The 22,250-nt window shown below is 46.3% G+C and overlaps 1 long non-coding RNA gene and 1 other non-coding gene across 3 annotated transcripts; one reads left to right on the forward strand and one right to left on the reverse strand.

Annotated features, from left to right (window-relative positions):
* Nucleotides 1-2,609: 2,609 nt before the first annotated feature.
* LOC121666196 lies at nt 2,610-8,629 on the reverse strand. Of its 2 annotated transcripts, none has more exons than XR_006016604.1 (3): nt 8,377-8,629; nt 7,496-7,596; nt 2,610-4,440 (listed from the first exon to the last, which is right to left on the reverse strand). It is a non-coding gene; the product is annotated as an uncharacterized LOC121666196 (long non-coding RNA). The 2 variants fall into 2 exon arrangements; XR_006016603.1 differs by having other exon boundaries at nt 8,254-8,629.
* Nucleotides 8,630-21,257: 12,628 nt separating this feature from the next.
* Nucleotides 21,258-21,440, forward strand: LOC121666366. Its single transcript, XR_006016654.1, has one exon. It is a non-coding gene; the product is annotated as a U2 spliceosomal RNA (small nuclear RNA).
* The last annotated feature ends 810 nt before the right edge of the window (nt 21,441-22,250 follow it).

Here is a 22,250-nt window from a genome sequence, read left to right on the forward strand (position 1 = left end):
GCTAACAGAGCTTTCTTTCTCTGAAAAAACTACCTGAAATTTATTATTTTAATTTCAAGCATTGTAAAAGTGAATTATGATTTTCAATACATTTTGGAAAAACTCTGCAAAACATATGAAGTCACCAACTGAGACATAAATTACATGTCGTTTGTTGCTGCTTTCAAAATAAGATTTTATCTGTGTGCATTTTAGCTCCTTCAAGGCTAAGCTGTTTTTGCTGTGCTTACTCATGTGAGTGATTGTAGAGGGGTCCAGCTTTTTTTTTGGAGTAGCTCTTTTCAGTGTAAACCAGTCATTTCCAATTTGGCCTTAATTAGTAAAGCATTTCCTCCAGGAATTTATTAACCACAAGAGTAAAATCTACTCTTCCAAACCCTGTCTTTTTCTTCAAGACCTGCTCTGAGAAGCAAAATGTAGAGCCACAACGGTCATTTATATCTGGTTTTCAACTAGCTTGGACAATGTCATGTTGGTTAGATGTTGCCTCCCCTTTTCCAGCATTGCCCTGCTGCTCCAAAAATGAGCAATCCAGGGCAAGGGACAGTGGTCAGACACTGTTAAGCTGTGTCTTCCAAGTACCCCTGACCTCCCCTGCTTTTTTCTTTCCCCCCCAGCCATGAGTGAGGAGAAGATTTTGACCAGCGCCTGTCCCACAAGCAATAGGCTAAGACCACCAATTAGCAAAGGGATTTGACCAATAGTTAAGAAATCTCAACATCTGTTACTGGCGGAATGGCTCTGACCTGTTCTTGCTTTTTTCAAGACAATTGCATATGAAATTAATTTGACACAATCAGCTGCACTTGTTTATTTTCTTAAGTCAGGTTTGCATCTGTGTTTTCACTGCAGTCATGGCTCTGACATTGCATCCAAGCCTCTGATGCAAGGGAAAGTCTGTGTTTTCTCCTGAATTTTACAAATCTGCATATGAAGAGTAGTTTCTACATTCCTAGTGAGATGTGCAAAATGATAAGGTTTATCTCCAACTTCATGTATGTATGAATAAATATGGCTGTCTGGAGATTATCCACTCCCTAAAACTTCTGTTACTTCATGTCAGACCCACATCTGCACATCATGGTGCATTCACCCCATTTCCATGTCGGTTATATTAAATATAGGTGCATATGTGCCTACCTACACATACCAAACCTGTGACTGGGATGGTATCTTGTAGTATGAGAATCAAGTGCTTGAGTTCCAGCCCCTTTGCTTAAAATAATGATGACCTCTCTGGCCACCCTCAGAGGTAAAAAGATAATTCTCCTTATTTGCCACTCAGTTAAGCCTTTTCAAGTGCTGAGGATTGACTGATTAGCATTTAGAAAGATCTTAGATAAGTGTTAAGAATCTGGTTTATAAATGCACACCTACTATATAGTTCCTTAAATATTAAGCTGTAACCAGGCTACAGGAAATTGTTAAGGCAATTGTTACAGGAAAGGTAATTATTATTATTTCCTCTGGGGGTGATGTTTTATCACCTTGGAAACAGTCAGCATTTGCATTAGATATAGATCATAAAGAACTATGCACAGTAACTTATATTGTTTACTATTGCAGCTCAGATATTCCCTTCAGCTTTGTCTTGCAAAGAAATGCACCACTTTGCCATCAAGGTGCCTGATGAATTGTAGCTCCACAGAGCCAGTGCTGATAGAAATGATACCACTGCTTACCAGGCTCAGTGGACCAGAAACTCCTCTCTAGACCAGATCAGATAGATCCCAAAACCATTCACGCCCAGTGTCCTCTCACACACTGTACTTGAGGAGGGGATTCAAGAGAGAGGCACATCTTGTCTTTCCATTTAAAAGAAATCAGCTTTTCCCCACTGTGATGCTGTCTGCTTGTGCTCCCCTTCCTTGAGGCTGAGAGAGCCTGAAGGCTGAACCTGGGGCTTAAACAGCCTGCTCATTACTGACCTGGGAAGGTGGAGGTGGGCAAAAGAGATTTTAATTATCTTTCCAGGTGTTGCTAAACCCAGAGGTAGTGTGAAGTTAGGGGGAAAGCAGGTGTTATTGCAGAGGTTGGCAGAACAAGCAGGGAACCAGCAGAAGTTGCTGCAGACTAGACAAAGACATCAGCAAAGAGCAGAAGACCCTTCCTGCATGCCTTGCATGGGGAGATGGGATCTGCTGTAGTATGGGTGAGGGGACAGGAATGCGGCCTACAGATCTGTTGCTGGCAGGTGAAGTCAGTCAAGCTTTGTCTTTGATAACAGTCATCACTCTCAATGTGGATGCACTTCCATGTAGGTAAGATGCCACTTTTCTACCCCAGAAGCATTTCATCAGCATGGTGATTATACCATGCAATCCCAGCCAAAGGACAGCCTCTTCCAGTAGGTGTGATGGTGGAAGAATATGCTCTTCGAGATCAACCACAGCTGCTCTTCATCCTCAAGCCATCCAGGTCTGTCAGTAAACCAGCTTATCTGGATGATCACCAACTTTTTTCCTACTCAACACCAGCAGTTTGCCACCTGAACACCTAGCACAGACACAATCTCTGGGAATGGAAATCTTGGTGAATCTCTGACCTGCAGATTTTGGTGCCCAGGTGCAACACCCAGAGTCTGGGATAGAAAAAAGCAATTCACCTGTCTTTCTGCAGGATATGGGAACTCCTGCACTCTTCCTCCTCTCATCACACACCAGTCATACAATGAAGAACACATTCAAAGCATAAACAGTGGAATTAATCAAGGGAAGTCTCCCCAGACATGAGGTTCTTTCTTCACCTCAAGACCACCAAGCAAAGAAGAGCCAGGGAACACAGCCATAGCAGAGGGAAACTGCTCTTCCTATAACCATTAACTGATTTGCCCTTTGGAAAGGATAACTGGCAATGTATTCAGAAGTGTTACAGGCTTTCTACAGAGTCAAGCCTTGGGGCCACGATTTACACCCTTACAGATGGCACATTTATCAGCTGTTCAGGCAGCCTTTCCCCTTTGGCCAACACAGTCAGAAAATTTTCATCAACAGCCCCTTCTGATTTCTACTTATAAAATCTGCTGCTTCAGGACTTCTGTAAGACACAACAAAGCCATCAGCATGACCTTTAAAAACAGGTTTCATCTGTGTACTAGTTTGAAAACAAACTAGTGGGAGACACCAAGTCAGAATAACAATTTAATAGGGAAATAAAATAAAGGGGAAAAATACAAAAATAAAGGCAGAAAACACTGGGTTAAACTGACAGAGTCAGGATACAACCAGACACCCTGTTAATCAGGGTGGTAGTAGCAGTCCGATAGAACGGTGGCTGCAGTCCTCCTGAAGAGGTGATCCTGTAGAAAAAGGGTCTGCTCTTCCTCAGAAGGTCCAGTGGTGGCTGTGTAGCTCCTGTCCTCTGGCAATCCAGTGGAAAGGTTGTCTCTGGTGTTTGGAATCTCAGATTATATCCAGGATGGAATGCTTGGTTCCTCCCTCTGGGTGGAGCATCTCACAATGGGGTAATGAGTCATGAGGCCAAGTGTTGATTAGGCTCATTAACAGAAGATAGTCCGGAGGGAAGTTATCTCTGAGTCATGCGGCAGGACGATGATGGGCCATTAACAGAAAGATAGTCTGGGGGGAGGAGGCAAGGAAACACTGCCCCACCTGATTTCAACAGCTCATGAGGATGGTAATAGAATACACTGCAACCCAAGACAATCTGCATCACATGAGCTTATTTCTTTCAGTGGAGACTGAAGGGAGTTTGACTTGGTGACATTGGAGGATTCCTGATTTGTGACTTTCACACACCCCTCACAGCTGAAAAGCTGATGAGATATTGAGAGCAAAGCATGGAGTCCATCTCATCTCAGGCCCTGGTTTGACAAGACTTCCCAGTACAGAGATTAAAGAGGAAAGTTGTGTGCCTCAGTTGTCCCTCAACCTGAGACCAGCAACCAGATTTGGGCATGACTTGGTCGAAAAGGGATGTGAAGTAGGAGATACGAGTCATACAATTAATTTGACGTATAGGAGAAAGCTTTGGCTATATCAAAAATGATGGCAAAGTGGTGGAGGCTCAGCTGTGCCGCAGACCGCACAACTTCCACCCATCCAGGGGCACCTGCAGTGGCTTAAAATCACCCTTGTCATGTCTGTAGCGCCATTTCTGCCTCCCACTGCTGCCCTTTCCATGAACGGCCCTCCCAGTGTGAGACGTTCACAGTGCCACTGGCCTTGGCAAGGGTATGCACCATGAGGCCACAGCTACAGCAGGACACTAAGAGCCCGTGAACTGTATTTTTGCTGCTTGGAGTGGCTGGAATGAGTTGGGCTGGGTCTTGTGGCTTCCTAATGCTTCAGCAATGTCTCTAGACAGAAGGCAGTGGAGTCTAAAAGTACAGTGAGGCTCCCAAACAATGCTGCACATTCAGTCCCAGCTGATCAGCTCTGCAGCTCCATGTTGTCCAGCACTCTACGCTCACTCTCACTCCTGTGACATTAAAAACCCTCATCTTAGTTAGCTCTATGCAATTCATATTGAGGGATAAGAACATAAAATTCTTTGAGTCTTCTTTTCAGTTGCAGCATATTTTCAGCTGAAACTCAACAGAAAGGTCAAGAACTGCAGATTTTTTTCCTGTTAAAATTTCGCAGAGCCTTTTATCCAAACTAGCTGACAATATGTCAGTGGAATAGCTTGGGAGAGCTGGAGTCACTGAATATTTGGGCCGGCAGGGGGCTTCATGGACTGTGGTGCTCATTGCAAACTAGTCTGAGGGACACTTCAGTCCATCGACTGCAGGGAAAGCCATGATCCACTGCTGCTTTCATTTCTATCCTGATGCATTTTGCATAGTCGGTTTGAAATGAAGTTTGAAATGAAGCAAACCCACACCGTCTGAGCATCCCTTTGCTCTCAGGAACTGTGAGCCTGCTCTGCTCCATGTGTCATTTCAGAATGTGCCCAAAGATTTTTAACTTCTTTAGAGCTCAAAGTGGGTATTAAGAGAAGGCTGGAGCCAGCAGAATCCTTCTGAAGGAGATGCCAGCAATTCTCCCCTCTGCAAACAGGCTGCTCTTGGCCACAAAGCCATCACATCCTGCAGCTCCCACTGAGCTGGGTGGGCCAGGCTCCCCGTCTCTGCATGCTCAAGTAGCTCTTTCATGAGCAAAGTGTCACCTCATCTGCAGGGAATTTGCATGCAGATTATACAGGGCTCCTAGCAGCAAAGAGACTGCAATGGCAGCTGGCAGCCTGCTGCTCTCTCTGTGGGGACTTCAGTGCTGCAAGTATGTACCCCCGTGCCAAGCCGTGGCTTGTGGCTTCCTGCTGCTGGAGTAACTCAGACCCCATGCATCCATCTGTGTTGCATAAATATTGCAGCTGGCATAACTGCAAACACACTGATAGATAAGGGTATAGCAGGTCACGGGTGCAGAGCACCCTCCCCAGCTCCTACGTGGATCATGCAGGACACCTTCCTTTTGCACACTGACACAAGAACATTCCTCCTCTCCCTGCTGCTAGTGCACCTCAGGTCAGGTCTGGTCCCTATCCCTTTTGAATACAGTTAGAAAAGCTTGAAACTGCAACATCTAGGTATTTGCTGGGGTTTATTCCAGCACCAAAAGCCCCTGCAGAGATCTAACCTCTTCTTTGCTGTGCTGGACCCTTCAACATCACTATGTATCCTCCAGAGAAGACAAAAGGCTCTCAGGAGCTGGCAGCAGCCCTTACCTCCTCCAGATCTCTGCCAACAGGACATCAAGGACCCTTTTCACATTCCCCATTAAAACTGTACTGGTTACACTGCACATGAAGTATTTCTCTAATCCTCATCTTTCTACTGCAGTATAGGGGAGAAGGAGGTGAATAGTTATTTCAGCCCAGGGAAATTAATGGTCAAGCAGAGCCCCCATGGATGAACATGTTGGCAGAATGGTAGAGCACACGTGTAAGCTAAGCTTTCTGGCCCCTGTCTGTCAGAATATCGCAAAATGTTGTCTGCTGGTTGTATTGGTTTTGCATGGCCTGGTTTTTGGTAGTGGGGGGCCACAGAGGTGGCCTCTGTGAGAAGCTGCTGGAAGCTTCCACTATGTCCAGCAGAGCCAGTCTGTGATGGCTCTGAAGATGGACATGCTACTGGCTAAAGCTGGGCCAATTAGAGATGGAGGTAACGCCTCTATGGTAACATATTTAAGAAGAAAATAAAAACAAAGTGCACACAGTTTTTTTCTAGCCAGAGAAGAGAAGGAGGTGAGACCATGTGAGGGAAATAACATGGAGGCACCAAGGTCAGTGGAGAAGGAGGGGGAGGAGGTGCTCCAGACACTGGAGCCGAGATTCCTCTGCAGGCCGTGGTAAAGACCATGGTGAAGCAGCTGTCCCCCTACAGCCCATGGGGATCCACGGGGGACCAAAGCCCCCACCCCCCGTCTCCCTGCGCTGTCAGTGGGAAGGAGGGAGGGGTTGGGGAAAAAAGGTGTTTTAAGGGCTCATTTTACTTCTCATTATCCTCCTCTGATTCTGTTAGTAATAAATTCACTTTGCAACTTTAAGTTGAGCCTGTTTTGCCTTTGAAGTGTTTTCTCCCGGTCCTTATCTCAACTCATTAACCCTTTGTTAATTTTTTTTCTCTCCTCAGCCCAGCTGTGGCAGGGGAGGGTGAGCGAGCGACTCGCATGGGTGCCTGGCGTTGGGCCAGTGTCAAATCACGACACTGGTAAAGGCATTTATCTGCAGTGCTGAGGCTGTGCTTCCAGCTGCTGGAGAAGCCTTCTGACTGTAGAGACAGCTTGAGGACACCACATTAGGTCTTCAGGTTCTGGGTGCGACCATAGTGGGTCTTTGAAGACTGGATGTTGATAGAGTTGTTTATAGTAGCCAAAATGGGCTAGCTCTCACTCTCCTTTCTTCCCCGTTCTCCTTACGGCTTTGATGAGACAATAACCCATGAAGCCTGAACAGGACATTTTTGAGCCTTCTTGGCAAAAAGAACAATATATAAACAGTGGGGAAGAAGCAAACTTAACACTTTTCAAAAAAGTAAAGGCAAAGTGCAAGGTGAGACAACCCATTATCCAAGGTGATTGAGAGAAATTGTGGATTAAATGTATATCCTTATGTATTGCTGGTTTATCAATCAGATATCAACATGGAGTGGAAGGCAGCAGGAGGGGAGAAAGATTTCGCATCTCAGCTTCTCTGGCAGCCACTGACTGCTGTTTACGAACCCCTGAAAATGTTCAACACACTTTACAAGGCACATGTGCTGAAGGCTCTGGGCTGGGGGTGGTCTGTGGATGCAGTTCCTAAAGGCCCTACCCCACTTTTGCTGTGGGACACTTGGAAGTTGGTCCCACTAGCTGCAAGTGTGTGGGCTGTGGATCACAGACTCATCTCTCTAACAGAGAGGGGAAGAGTAAAAATGTCAAGAGCTCATTAAAAATATAGAAGCACGGGGAGTGTGAATGTGAAGAGCAAGTAGGACACATGTTAGTTCAAGTTACTGAATCCCAGGGCTGCTCTAAGCAAACAAACTCACCATAATCCACTTTTCAGTGGAGAGAGATGGAAACCTTCACATCATCCAGTCTAGCCACTGAGTCCTTGACTGGGTCTGGGCTGCTGACCCACAGTGAGCATCTGGAAGAGGAGATGCCAGAGTGAGTTAAATTAAAAACCTCAACCAAGCCTGTGAATGCACTCATTTTCATCTTCAACCACCACTTTCAGCTCACAGGATGTATGTGCCACCAGCTAGGAGAAATAGTGCAAGGCTTAATGATACAAAACTAGACATATGCTGTGAGAAGGCAGATTAAGTAAGGGGGAAGAGTTGTTTGGTTTCAGGATTTTATTTAGATGCCTCAGGGCAAAGCATAATACTTATCCGTTTTATTCCCAGGCCATTAGGGTTTGAGGTTTTGCCTCATTTTAGAGACAAGTTTAGGAGAAAAACACTCTGGAATGAGTGTTTCCTCTAAGAAAAGGGTTAACGATCCCTTTCTGCCAACAAGAAATTAATACTAGGGATGAAAGTGAAAGAAAACCCAATTGTTTATTGACAAGAGTGCCCACACGGGACGGGAAAAGGTAAATAAATGCTAAATATTGAACAGTCAGACCTTACCCCCCCACAAACACATGCATACCGGAACAAAAACACAAAATGCCAGGGAAAAAAAAACAACAGCGGTTTGCCACATGGTGGGTAGAAAATGGCGTGGGCTTTCAGGGGAAAAAAACAAACAAAAAGCCCCCAGGAGATTCAAGCAGCAGTTTAGGCAAACAGATGTGAACCTGGTGAATCTCTGATATCAGTCCCCCCTCTTCACAGCAGATGAAGCAGATGGGCTTGGTGTGCTTTCTCTCACCAGCTCGGCTTTTTCCCAGACGTGAGGCCGAAACGGAGTGGCCCCTCACCTTTCCCGCTGGTCCCAGCCGACTCCTCCCCCCGCCGGCCGTCCTCTCTGATCTCGGACCAAAACCAAACCGTCCAGTTCATTCTGAAAAGCCACCGAAAGGTTGCTGCTGCAGCCTCTCTGAGGCCGGGGAAGGGGGGAAAAAACCTTCTTGCCTAAGCTAACAAAAAACCAAGCTAGCCAAGCAAAAACCCAGACCGCACAGCATGCCTAATGCTTGGGGAGTGAGGTTTTGAAAAAAGTCCATAGAAGAGCCCAAGGCACCCTGGCATCCACCTTAAAGATAAAGCATCCATTTTTGGGCATAAAGCAGACGATCAGGGAATAGACTAATCCTCATAAATCACCCCAAGTCAGGGTGAACTCTCATTTCATGGTAGGATTTATCCTTCCTGGCCCATCCCTCTGGAGAATACATTTTGGTATTTGACTGGCACCACATCAAACACTTCCAGTACCTGATGTGAGGTAAAACATTAAGAATCAGATATGGCCAGGCTTGAAACACCACCAGCATTATTATAGCAGAAAAACTCCCTGATGACATTATTGAGCTCTTTGAAGGAGGCTACCAGCAGGATAATCCACCCGTTCCCTGCAGACAGTGAGCCAGGGGAAGAAGGAAGATGCTTCAGCTTTCCCTACGGAAGTACTGCAAAATGAGCGATTATCTGCTGACGAAATGTGACAATGGCCAAGGGGGATGGTGGGCTGGGTGGAGCCCTCAGGTGATATTTCACATTTCCTCAGGCAACAATTCCTACACAGTATATTTTTGTTGTTGCTGGCATTCAAGAGCCTCCAGAAGAGGGGATTACAGGGTGGGATAAGGTTTGCCTGCCTGACAAAGCCTAGCTGGTGATAAGGGCTTCTTACATGTCTCTAATTTTAAAACTGGCCCTATCACCCTTTGCTTCTCTTGGTTCAGAGCCGACCAGTGGTAGCTAAGTAAGCAAGAAAAAATTGGTTAAGAGCTAAGAAATTGCTGGTAGGGGCTGAGAATCCACCTCCCCCTTTCTACCCCAGCCATGAAATGAGTCCCCAAGGCTTGAAGCACATTGAGATGTCATGCTCTTCCACTTGAACAGCCATCAGAGTCAGAAAACTGTCTTCCCAGCACAGATGCCAGGCACTTGGGAATCTAGACCTGCCTCCTCCACACACAACACCAAATTCTGGAAAGATAAAGAAGCCTTGGGGAAAATGTACAAAAGAGCTGGGGGGATAGGGTCCTGCCCAGCTGCTCACCTGCCCCAGAATCAGGTTATCTGTGCCTCAAACTTCCCTGTTACATCATTTAGTTTTATTTAGGTTATGATTGAGCATCCCTAGCCAGGGCTTGTGCTACGATATGTGAAAGACTGTGTCCAGTCCTGGAGCACCTAGAGGCTTCTACCAATCAGGCATTACTTCCATCCAGAGGTAGAGATTAAACTAAGCTTGTCTGTCCAAGCCTCAAGAATTGGCATTGATTTATCTACCCTTGCCTTAAGTGCCATGAAAGGAACCCTAATGTATCCTTCCCAGGAAAAGACAGAAAGGTTTATCCCACCATCTCCACCCTCACGCTTGTAATACTCAGAGGTATCACACCACTCCTGAGCATTATTGCATTGAAACAGAGAAGACAGTGAGCTGCTGCAAACCTGTACAGGCCTAGTGATGGGAAACCCTGATTTACACCTAGGTGACAACTGTCACCTGCTTTAAAGTGTGGTTTTGAGAACAAAGCTCTGTCTCTTCTACATGGCTCTCTTTTACTTTGCATTTTTTGCCACCAGTGGGTAGGGAGAAGGAGAAGGGAGAAGAGGGAAGGAGAGGAGGAGAAGGAAAGCGAAAGGGAAAGGGGGAAAGGAAAAGGGAAAAGAAATGGGGAGGGGGAGGAGAAGGAGAAGGAGAACAAGCACTCAAGGTTAGTAAAGGTATAATAAAGATGGAAGGTAGTAATACTTCATATGGCTCAGTTTGGAGAAGTCAGCAAGGACCCTGCTGTATATAAATCCCATCATGCCTGCCTCCTTGTGCTTGGATCATCAAGTATGATTGCTAAAACATGCAAGCCACAAACACTGACCCCCTGGCTATTTCCCATACCCCATTAAAACCAGGACCTGAAAATCAGTTAATCCCTCAGTTGGAAACAAAAGAAATAGAGGAAAACATTCAACCATCAGAACGTGCCGGGAAAGCCCCAAGGGACATGCCACCCCAGGCTCACCATGCAATGATGTCTCTCCAGCACAGAGGTGAATTGGAGAGGTGATGCAGCACAGAGCAGGTGAGGGCAGCAAAGAGGATCTGGGTGACCCGAGACTGTGAAAGGTGATAGGACAGAAATTTTGAAATTTCTGCAGAAATCAGTAATATGCAAGATACCCTGATCAGGCTGACATGTCCATCTGTCTACTCTCTTTCACCTGGGCTTGTGGGCTGTTAGTTCCCAGCATCTGGATGGAGAGAGAGGCTGGAAGGAATTCGTCAGCACTGGAGACTTCTGCTTTTTTGGCTGCCTTCCTTCGACCAGAGAAACCCCAGGATTCCCAAGCCTGCCTTTCCCTGCCCCGCTGGGAGCTGGGCTGCGGCCGCCCTGCCCCCGCCATTGCTTCGAGCCTTCACTACTTTGTAGCCCCGCACGTCCTGCCTGCCCAGACCTCTGGGGGTTCCCACCGCAGCTCCAGAGTTCAATACATCTCGTCTGCCACTCAGGATTTGTGCTCGTCCCTGCTGTTCCCAAGGGTCCGGCCGGGCACAGGGATCAGCTAGCCAGGGGGTTTGTGAAGCCTTTGTCCCACCTCTTCCCCGGGATCCCAGGCCGCTATTGCCACGTGCTCCCCGAGCTCGCTCCGGAGCGCCCCCTGCAGCCGCGGGGGAACCATCGCACCTGCCCTGCTCACCGGGAGCCGCCAGCGCCCCTGCCGGCTGCGAGCGGAACTGCACCCGAGGGGAAAGGGCCTGACAGCCAAGAAGGCTGGAACTGGGTCTGTGATTGCTGTTACTGCCATAGTTATTGCTGTTTGTTTGCCTTGTCATACACACATATATATATAATAGTAAAGAACTGTTATTCCTGTTCCTCATATCTTTGCCTGAAAGCCCCTTAATTTCAAAATCGTAACAATTCGGAGGGAAGGGGGGTGCAATTTTTTTTTCTTCCATTTCAAGGGAGACTCCTGCCTTCCTTGGCAGACACCTGTCTTTCAAACCAAGACAGGTACGTCGCCTACACATAGCTGCACACTGGGGCTTAGAAAGCCATGGCTGCTCTGGTGGGATGCAGTCCTGGCTCCATCATCTTGGGCCCAGGCTCAGCTGGGTCTACAGGAGCAGCATTTTGTGGCTTCCAAAACTTTCATTGCCCAGTTTCAGATTTCATCAGGACCCTGCTGTGGCCCCTGGCAGCAACCAAGCCTTCACCTTCAAAGCACACTAACGGCAGCATTTAGTGATGCAGTGGAGATCCCAAAACTGAGTGCACCCATGTGCTACACATTCAATCACCAGCATAACTGTTTGCTGTTCCTGCACGAAGGGCTTTTATCCCCAGGTCTTCTGCCCCAAAAAGATCTATTCAGACACACTCACACAATTTCAGCAGAAACTGGATCCAAAGAACATAAAAAATGCAGTCATATATCCACATGAGTAGGGGACACACAAAGTAATGCATTCACAAGAGCAGCAGAAATTCATTGATCTGGAATTATGCTTTCATTTACAACTTTCCCATGCAAGCCTTGGAAAGAAAACCAGATTGCAAAGAATTGTGTCAAGCTGACATGTACCTAAAAATGTGTCTATTTCTCCAAATGATCCATGCAACTTAGTTTGAACAAAAAAAATCAGGGTATTTTAGGAACAGTTGTGCCACAATTTCCCACCACTATTTCAGCACAAACTCAAGACTTGTCTTCTGATGGTTTCAAAACTTTCATTCTAACCTTTGAAAAGCAGCCCCAATGCAGACTGCCAGCTCACGTGGCCCTCTGAAAAGCTGGTCCCAGACTGGTCCTTCAGACTATTTCCAGGGGGAGATACATTTCATCTCCACCCATTCTTGCTGTCTGGTTCTTCATTTCTTATTTTGGTCTCCTCTCCAGATTTGCTGTGCTCTGTACAACGGGCTCACAAGAAAGTTGCCTTTGACTGATGAACAAGGTGACATTTGTGCCTGAGAAAGAAACCCTTTGGGTTGTTTTGCAGTGAAGGAGGCTACAGGAGGCCAAAACTAGCTATTGATTAATATGATGGAGCCAAACCCAGGGTCCTTTCAAATCCCCCTGGTTTTCCATTACATTCCTTAATAAACCCACAGGATGGTCATTTTTTCCCTGTCATGCTTTCATTTGCAGACCTCCCAAGACAATTTGGTTGGTTGGTTGGTCTTTTTTTTTTATGGGGGGGGAAGGTTTTTGGTTTTTTTTTTGTTTCAGGTTTTGGGGGTTTTTTTGGTTGGCATCACCATATGTCTTCTTTCAGTCAATGTGAACCACCACAAGTCCCCAGTCCTCCACCCCAATACAACCTGGATCCACCTTCTGGAGTCTAACGCAGCACTAACAATGAGGACTGAGGGCTGAAACCCCTACTGCTCAAAGCCAACATGGCTTGGCACAGATTTTGGCATTTGAATGCCATAGATCTGCAGTGCAGATTTTCATGCAGAAAAGAAAAGAAGGCTTCTTTCTTCACTGACTGCAGAGCCTTTTCATGGCCACCATCGCATCCGCTTAGAAGGGTTAGCAGTGCTGAGTGGAACCATGTTGATGGCCACATTTGTCTTTATAATGACTGAAAAACAATGAAGTCTGTCTTTCCTTCTGCAGCCTGGACCTTGGAGCTTTCAATGCCAAGCTGTAACAGGAGGAAACAGAAGGAGACATGGGACAGTTGGACCATGCACAACAAAAATTAAAGAAAATTACTAGTTTCAAAGCCAGCACATATATGGGGAGGCAATGGGATTTGGCCACTGAAAGGATCATTCATGGTAGGTCAAACTTCATGTTTCCACACAAGGAGCTTGATTGGTTTCCTAGTCATTGCCTTTACTGTGTTCATCTGTTTCAAAAGCCTTGACAAGACAAGCTGTAAAGAATCCCGCAAAAACACCTTTGGGAACAACCTCTTGCTTGTAAAATAAGACCAATAGAAAATACATAGTGAGTACCAATTCTGCCTCAGCAAGACAAATGGATCAAAATTCTCCCAGGTCTTTTCCAGCTCTCACTCCTGGGAAACATGAGCCTAGACCACAGATGCTTTATATCTCTCAATGCCTCCCATGCCATGGAGTCACATACATTCACCCTGGCTGAAGGTTTGGCCCTTGTGTTGGAATTGGCTGATAAGCGCGTCCTCTAAAGCACTTCACAACTTACTGGTGTCACCACAGGCAAGTGGGTCACAGTCAACCCTTGCTTTTTGGCATGGTGAGGTCCCCCCCATTTTACAGTGCCCATTAAAATCCTTCTGCATCTTTCTCAGTGTTATTTTTTTCCTGGGGTAAGTGTTGATGATGCATACATGAGACCCACAACACACAGCAGCAGGAAGGGTATTAGACATTGTGAATTGACTTGTAGTGGGAATTTTCTTGGCTATCTGCAAAGTTGAAGAGACAGGCAAGCCAAATGTGAAAAGCAGTAAGTAGGGAGACAATCTTGACAATCAGACCACCCCATAATTTTATAATGTGAGTTGTAAAAATCTATTACATAAATAAATACTGCAATGCTCTTTTTTATAAGGAAATTGACAAAGTGGAGCTTTTGAGATACTCACCAACTAAAAAATCTGCCTGGTGTGCAGCAAATGAGAGGCATGGGTTTCTTTCTCTTCCTACCTCTGCTCCTGATTCTTTCTGTTCCAGGCATTGCCCCACTAAGCATTTCCTCAATCCTGTGAATGTGACTCTGCTGTAGGACCAGGTGTGCACTACCAGCCCCTCACATCCCAGTGTCAGTCATCCCATGTGCAAACCCTAAATATTATCCCCAAGAGCAGTCATTGAAGCAAGATTCAAGACATGCTTTAAGAGAGTGACAAAAATGAAGGAGGTTCCAGATAGTTTGCCGAACTGGACATACTCCAGAGCTGCATCCTCAGATGAGGTGCTCTGGCTGACCCCCTTCACCTGAACTCCCAGATACCTTTCTTCACACACATCTTTGTTTATACTTCCCCTGATTTCTGTCTCAGCCCAGTACCTTTGCCAACAGGGCTCATCATCCTTTGAAATCTCAAAGGGGACAAGTCTTGCTTTATATGGGTGATGTTGAGAGGCATCAAAAAGAAGATCATTATTTGGGTCTTCTGAAATAGTCCAGAGCCTCCCAGCCTAAATCAATCAAAGATTTACAGTGGTTGTACCAAAGAGAGCACTTGGTTGGATTTGGATGCCTCTGAGTTGTACTAAATGCAGCCAGGGAAGGAAGAGGGACTCATCATGTGCTTACACATATTTGTTCCCAACCCGAGAAGCTCCCTGACTTCTGTGCTATACGCACCTGCCCCTACTCATGCCAGATGGAGCTGTATTGTATCAAGATCCCCAAATCTAAGGTCTTCTCTAGGTCACCAGGTTAAACTGTGTATTTCACTACCACCAGGGCACGGGGATGCTAAAAGCAGGGCTTTCTCTTGGGATGGTCAGAGGAAATAAACTAGCTCCAAGGTGTTTTAAGGTGTGTCTGTCCATATTCACATATTCCTGTGCAAACACAGGAAGGAGCTACAGCCCACACCTAAGCACAGTCCAATGAGCACACAAACTCTGGGATGTAAATCCGTCATACATGTAAGACATGTTATTTCCTCAGAGATAAATTTTGACTTTCTGCTAACTGCTGAATGCATTCTTGTGTTTGAGAATGAGTCTTTTATCCAGATGAAGAGTATGAAACAAGGGGTACAGGCAGTGGATATTTTTCTCAAAAGACTTTCCAGGCAGATATCTCAAGCCTGTCCTCTGCAGTAAGATCAGCAAAATGGGCTAGTTCTGTTTCTTTTCCAACACTTATACTTGCTCTTGTGTTTCTGCACTGGAGCCTCTAAGCACCAACAGGATGGAAGAGAATGATGCCAAAAGATGTGGCAGATGACAGAAATCCATGGATGAGGGTGTTTGAAAATGTTTAACTCCTTTCTGGCAAGTGTTTTTAAATTACTGTATTAACACAAGGTTTGTGGACCTGGGAGGATTCAGATGGGCAATTCAGCACCCAGTCCAGCCACCCAGTCCAGCCAGGTGCTTTGAAGCAGGGACAACACTTTATCCCCCACCCAAGAGCTTTGTAGACTGAGCTCGGCTCTCAGCTGGGCACATCTAAAGCCCTCCTTCACATTTCAATCCACCCTACTCCAGCAGGACCCTGTTTTGACCTCCTGACTGTGCCATGCAAACTGAGCTAAAGCAAGAGAGGCTGCCAAGAATGGATCAGAACCTTGAGCAATCCCATGTTTTGTCTCAGACTCTGGTAAAGAAAAAATGTGTTGGCAAAACAGCAAAAAAGAACAAGCAAATGTGAATCAATAGCAGGAATCTCTTTCTAACTTCCAGCAAATATTTACTTAAACTCCCAGAGCAGACATGGACAAATATTGCCTCATCAGACCTTTTGGGGGGATTAAAAATGTCTTTTCAATGGAAAAAGAAAATCTACTCATTTTTGTTTACTTCAATTCAACTGTTTTGAGTTTTTCTCTTCTGAAAGGAAAGCTCAGGTATCTTAATTTTTGGTCTCTCTGTTCAGAAATCCTTCCACCTTCCTCAGAGAAAAAACATAACACGTTAAAAAGAAAAGAGTAAAAAAGGCAATTGGAGTTTTACATCAGATTTGTACTGGAGAATTGTTGGGGTCCCTCCCCCCTGCCATGGAGCCCTGGGAGATGGGCCCTGGGGGGGAGACACGGGGTCTCCCTGCCCCTGGTCAGCTTCATTTCCCATTGGTTGGTTTGTGTTCCCTGGTGTGGCCAAGGACCCTCGGGTCCCGTGACTGCGGAGTTCCTGAGCTGAGCCCCGGCCATGCGGCTGGAGAAATAAACATCTCTGAAACATCTACCATGAATCTGTCCATATATACTTCCTTTCCACGGGACTCCTGATTTGATATATGCTTGTTACAGTAATCCCCACTGCAACAACTGGTGGAGGAATGCGGGCAAGACACCGATCCCTGAGGAAGATTCGTGAGTAAAATAACCACTCTAGACCTCTCTCTTCTCATCTTGGTTTGGATATTCTCTCTGGACTATGGAAGAATCGTGGGAAATGGGGCTCTCTGAGCCACAGAAAAAAATGTATCTAGAAGTAAAAGGAATCCTTGAACAACAAAACAAAAAAGTAATGCAACCGGGAGATCTAGAACGTTTTTTCATCTGGCTTTTCAAAAGGTTCTCCTATATTTCTCGAGACTTACTTTTTGATATCAAACCTCCTGAATCTTGTGAGGGGTGTTTCTGGGATGAGATATGGGATAAAGTATGGGATCAAAGAGAAGCTTTCCATGCATACTTTATAATCAGGGAAGCTCTTGAGGAGCATTTGTATGGTCCCATTACCCCTAAAGCAGAAGATCATACTTATCCCGTGGCCGAGGCCGCGCGGCCGCCATCCCGGGAGCACATGACTGCAGCCGTGCCGGCGGAGGTGCCTGCGCTGGATGCGCCCGGCCCCCTCGGGAGCGCGCGCCTTATCGCGGACCCCATCCCTGTCTCGGGGTCCCCGGCCACGCGGCCGCGAGTGAGGGAGCGATGCCGCAGGCGCCGCGGGTGCCGTGGGCCACGAGCAGCCAGGAACCGGGGATCAGGGTGGCAGGCCGCTCTGAGAGACTGGCTCGGAGAGTCCTGCGGAGGGAGAAGCGGCGGTTTCCACAGCGACACGAGAAGCCACGCAGCGCAGCACCGAGCCGGAACGGGGCCACACCCAAAGCAGTGTGGAGTTTGCGGAGCGGAACGACTCACAGGGCACGGAGCCAGCGGCGATGGCAACACGGGGCCGCGCAGAGCCCGGACACGCACCGGAGCAGCGCCGCTCGGAGAGCACGGAGCAGCCGCAACGCGGGGGCCCGGCCGAGACGTCGGAGCCGGCGAGGCGGCGGCCACGCGGGACAGGCACCCACGACGAACACGCAAGCACGTGATAGGAGGAGTTGTAGCCACGAAAGTCACAAGAACTGTGGAATGGTACAATGTAAAAAACAACTATGGATTTATAACACTAGATGATACAGGGGAAGATCTATTCATCCATAGAACTGCCATTAAAAGGAATAACCCTAAAAATTACCTGCCAAGTGTAGGAGATGGGAAAGTTGTACAATTTGATATAGTGCAAGGAAAGAAGGGTTTACAAGCAGCGAATGTTACTGGGCCTGGAGGTATTCCCATCAAAGGCAGCCGTTATGCCCAGAATTATAAACAATATCCATCCCAGCAACTTCCCTACCCACAGCCTACTTCCCCCTTTTACCCTATACCCAATATGAACCCCTTCCTAAGTTTACCCTATCCCCAGTTTATTCCTAATCCATTTTTCACCCCATGGCTTCCCTATACAATTCCATTTCCCTACAATTCCTCTCCGATGCCGAAGGGGGGATGAAAAGGGGGAGGGAAGAAATTAAACCCTCTCCTGCCTCAGTTTCCCCACAAAGCATGCCCGGAGAGTTCTGTCTCCCTTCTGTCAGCCCTAAGATGTTCCACAGAATCTGTTTGGACATTTAAAGACTCAGGAGGGTGGCTTGTTTTGTCTTGAAACTGTTCTTGTTATGTTTATCCAGTTGTTTTCATTCTCCTTTTATTAAAACAAAACGGGTGAGATGTTGGGGTCCCTCCCCCTGCCATGGAGCCCTGGGAGAGGGGCCCTAGGGGGGAGACACGGGGTCTCCCTGCCCCCGGTCAGCTTCATTCCCCATTGGTTGGTTTGTGTTCCCTGGTGTGGCCAAGGACCCTCGGGTCCCATGACTGCAGGGTTCCTGAGCAGAGCCCCGGCCATGCGGCTGGAGAAATAAAGACCTCTGAAACGTCTACCATGAATCTGTCCATATGTACTTCCTTTCCACAGGACTCCTGGTTTGATATATGCTTGTTACAGTAATCCCCGCTGTAACAGAGAATGAAGATTTACTTCCTTTCAAAATCTCTGCTTTTCTTTGTATTGTAAAAGCCAATTATTCTATTTCCTGATGCTCTTGTTATCTGCATAAACATCCACTCCCATGGTGAGAACGTACCAGGGTCATGGCATATTATTACAGTATGTTGAATTTTTTCCTGAGGCTGATAATCTCCTAAATAGTCAGTCCTGACATTTAAACAGGAACGTATGTGTGGTAAGAAACAGAGAATATTTATCCAAAACTGAAGCTGGCTTAAAAAACAGAGCAAGGCAAAAAATTCTTGAAGTGCAACAAAGAAAAGGCTGAAATAGAGAGAGGAGTTAAGTGGGTTTAACCAATAACTTTTACATCTGCGTCAACCACATGCTACACCAGAATGTTCATCTGCAGAACAGTTATAACAACACAAACTTGTGGCTGGCAAAGCCATCATCTTATGGCTATTTAGTTCTCCTATCCCTCAGCTACTGCTAGGAAATGAGTTTAGCCTCTTCTTTAACTTCACTGCATCCACCCTTGACTGTGAATGCCAGGCAACTGTCATCTTCTGCCCCATCCCTTGCTCCATAATATACTTCTCTCCTTCAAATAAATTACCCTCTGCAGGATGTTTTGATGTGTGTGTCTGTCCTATGGCACAAATTAAAGATTATCAACCTGCATACCTGTATCCAAAAATGACCACAGGATCACAGCATTACTTGGTGGGAAATGAAAACCCGGTCTAGTGGAAGGTGTCCCTGCCCATGGCAGGGGGGTTTGACCAAGATGGTCTTGAAGATCTCTTTGAACCCAAACCATTTGCTGATTCTATGGAAACAGCATTGCTCCCTTCCCCTGCAGTGCATCCCTGGTGGTTGTTCCCAGGAGCAGTCAGGGGACTACTGATGGGCTACTGGGTAGACGGAGGTACTGGGGAATGATGATCCCAGGTAGAAAAAGGCTCACTTCTCCTGGAGAGGTTGGACAGGGTGATGGAGCAGAGACCATACATATGACACCCAGACATGAGCAGTCAGATAAGCTTGCAAGCGCATCTCTGTGGTGATGAACCACAGAAGTTCTCTACATCTGCTACCCTATTTGAGGCACAAAGCAGGACAGAAATCTTCATACCCAGCTCTGCTGTAAGGACAGGTCCTGATAGGCTAGGTTTGTGGTGGGGATAACTTTCCTTATGCACACCAATCTGCTATTGATTAGCAGGTAAGATTTCCATCACACCAGGTCTTCTGCAGGTTTGGAACAGGAGCAACAAAATTTTGTGGTGGTTATACTCTGCTAGGAAATGCTCAGAGTTGAACAAGTTGTGTCGAGTAACTCAGAAAAAAGGAGTTAATTGCAAAGAGGGTGGTAAAACAGTTATCAGACCTTTTGGGGGGGTATTAAAAACATCTTTTCAATGGAAAAAGAAAAACTACTCTTTTTTGGTTGCTTCTATTCAACTGTTCTAAGTTTTTCTCTTCTAATTTCCTACGGAAAAAAAAAAAGAGTTTATCAGTGGTGGGAAATGGAAAGCATGATAGCCTCATGGGGAAGGAAAGAGGTGTTGTTCCTCAGCCTCTTTTATTTCTTAGTGAAAAAAACCATTGTGAAGAAGAAAGAGTGAGTGGAAAAGAGAAAGTCGTCATATGCCTTCTGACCTCACAGACTCGAATCATACTCTGGGTTTCCCCTATGGAATAAGCCTCCCATCCAATCCCAAACTGGCACAGAACAAAACAACCAAAACACAGAAACTCTAACGTATTTTAATTGTGTTTTAGATTACCTTTGAGCATTGCTATCTCAATTGTGTGTCTTCTGATATTCTCCAGGCTAGTCACTTATTTAAATTATTGTAGTTATATGGAAGGTTTTTCCAACACTATTTGAAGACCCTCTCACAAGAGTCCCATGTAGCTGCCAAGGGTCTGGGGAAGAAATGACACCCAGCTGCTGCCTCCCTATGTCTTTATTTATGGTAAACTTTGAGGAATTGGGCTGAAACCAAGCACCCGGCTGATACCTGACACCAGCACTGTGCCAGACTGACTGATTTACACTGGGGAACAAAGCCAAATGGAAATACAACTGTATGAGGAGAAGGCGTTTGCATTGCAGAATATGGATGTATGCAATCAGCCAGCACATGAATGAAGGCAGTCTCCGTTTTAGAGAAATAATTTTGCTCTTCCTGTACCTTTTTTATTTTCCATGTTAACACAAAACCTCCAATAGCTGCTACCTGCTGTAAAAAACTTCACATTTCTCAAGATCATTGACACACAGAATGTGCAAGATCAGAGTACTGCCTCCAAGCTTGGATCTCTATTACCCTACTGCAAACCTTGAGTGATGACATGTGCCTCGCAGCTGATAATGAAGTACTTTATAGTTCTGATGGAGTCTTTAAACGTTGTTGGCACCAGGGACTTGCTTCGGTTTGTGTTGCTGGTTGTTGGGTGGGGGGTTGGTTTCAGGCAGCTGATGTTGCTGTCATGGAAGCATCTTAGTCTGGGACAAGAAAGTCCAAAACACTCCTTGGGTTGCATCCAAAATTTCCTATGAATCGGTCCCATTCCAGCAAGGGACAGAGCTTAACATTGTCTGAAAAGTCCCAAAGATGAGCAGAAGGAGAGCTGAAGTGGCTTTACTGTAGCTTTTCCCTTTCACAAGCTCCAGGCTAAGAATTAACAAGACAATAACAAGTATTGTCACCAGCTGGGTCATTTACCTGTATCTATCCACTCTTTGAAGGAATCAAGCAAAAAGAAAGGACGAATTTGGTCTGCTGATGTTGGCCAAGTGTAGTATCTTGTTCTTCAAAGTTTAATATCTGATATGCCCTTGATGAGAGGATTTTATATTAAACAGACCTTAGGGCATGGGAGTTAGACCTGGAACTTGTTTTCTGCTTCATGCATTCCCCCAGTATTGCAGTGACTCTGGGAATGGTGTGCTGATACGTTGCATCAAAAGAAAAGTGGCCAGAAGGTCAAGGAAGGTGAATCTTTCCCTTTACTCTGCCCTCATGAGACTCTACCTGGAGTTCTGCATCCAGCTCTGGGGTCTCCAATATAAGAATGACATGGACATGTTAAAGCAGGTCCTCAGAAGGGACAAAGAGATGCTCCATGGGCTGGAGCACCTCTCCTCTGGAGATAGGCTGGGAGAGCTGGCGGTGTTCAGCCTGGAGAACAGAAGGCTTCAAGGAGAGCTTAGAGCTTCCAGTGACAAAAGGGGGCTTATAACAGAGGGATAGCAGCTTTTTTATATGGGCATGTAGTGATAGGAAAAGGGGAAATAATTTTAAACTAAAAAATAATAATTTTGGATAAGATATTAGGAAGAAATTCTTCCCTGTGAGGGTGGTGAGGCCCTGGCACAGGTTTCTCAGAGAAGCTATGGCTGCCCCATTCCTGAAAGTGTTCAAGGCCAGGTTGGATAGGGCTTGGAGCAACCTGGTTCTAGCAGCTGTCCCTGCCTATGGCAGGGGGGTTTGGAATTGGATGGTCTCTAAAGTCCCTTCCAACCCACAGCATTCTATGACCCCAAGTAATGCACATGCATGGCAAATACAGAAAACACTGTTCAGCTGCTCACTGACAAGCTGGTGCTGGATTCTTTGGCCTTGGGTGGCAGCTAAGGCCAACCAGGCAACAGGTAGAAAGCTGGCAGGAACTGTGGACCACATTTACAAAAGGTCTTCTGAGGTTCCACAGGGAGCTGTCTTGGTCACAACAGGCTCTACTGGAACCTGCATTATCCATCAGCA

This window comes from Corvus kubaryi, unplaced genomic scaffold (assembly GCF_017639235.1).
Source record: "Corvus kubaryi isolate FWS band 111438036 unplaced genomic scaffold, C.kubaryi_AGA036_p1.0 37341, whole genome shotgun sequence".
Lineage (NCBI taxonomy): Eukaryota > Metazoa > Chordata > Aves > Passeriformes > Corvidae > Corvus > Corvus kubaryi.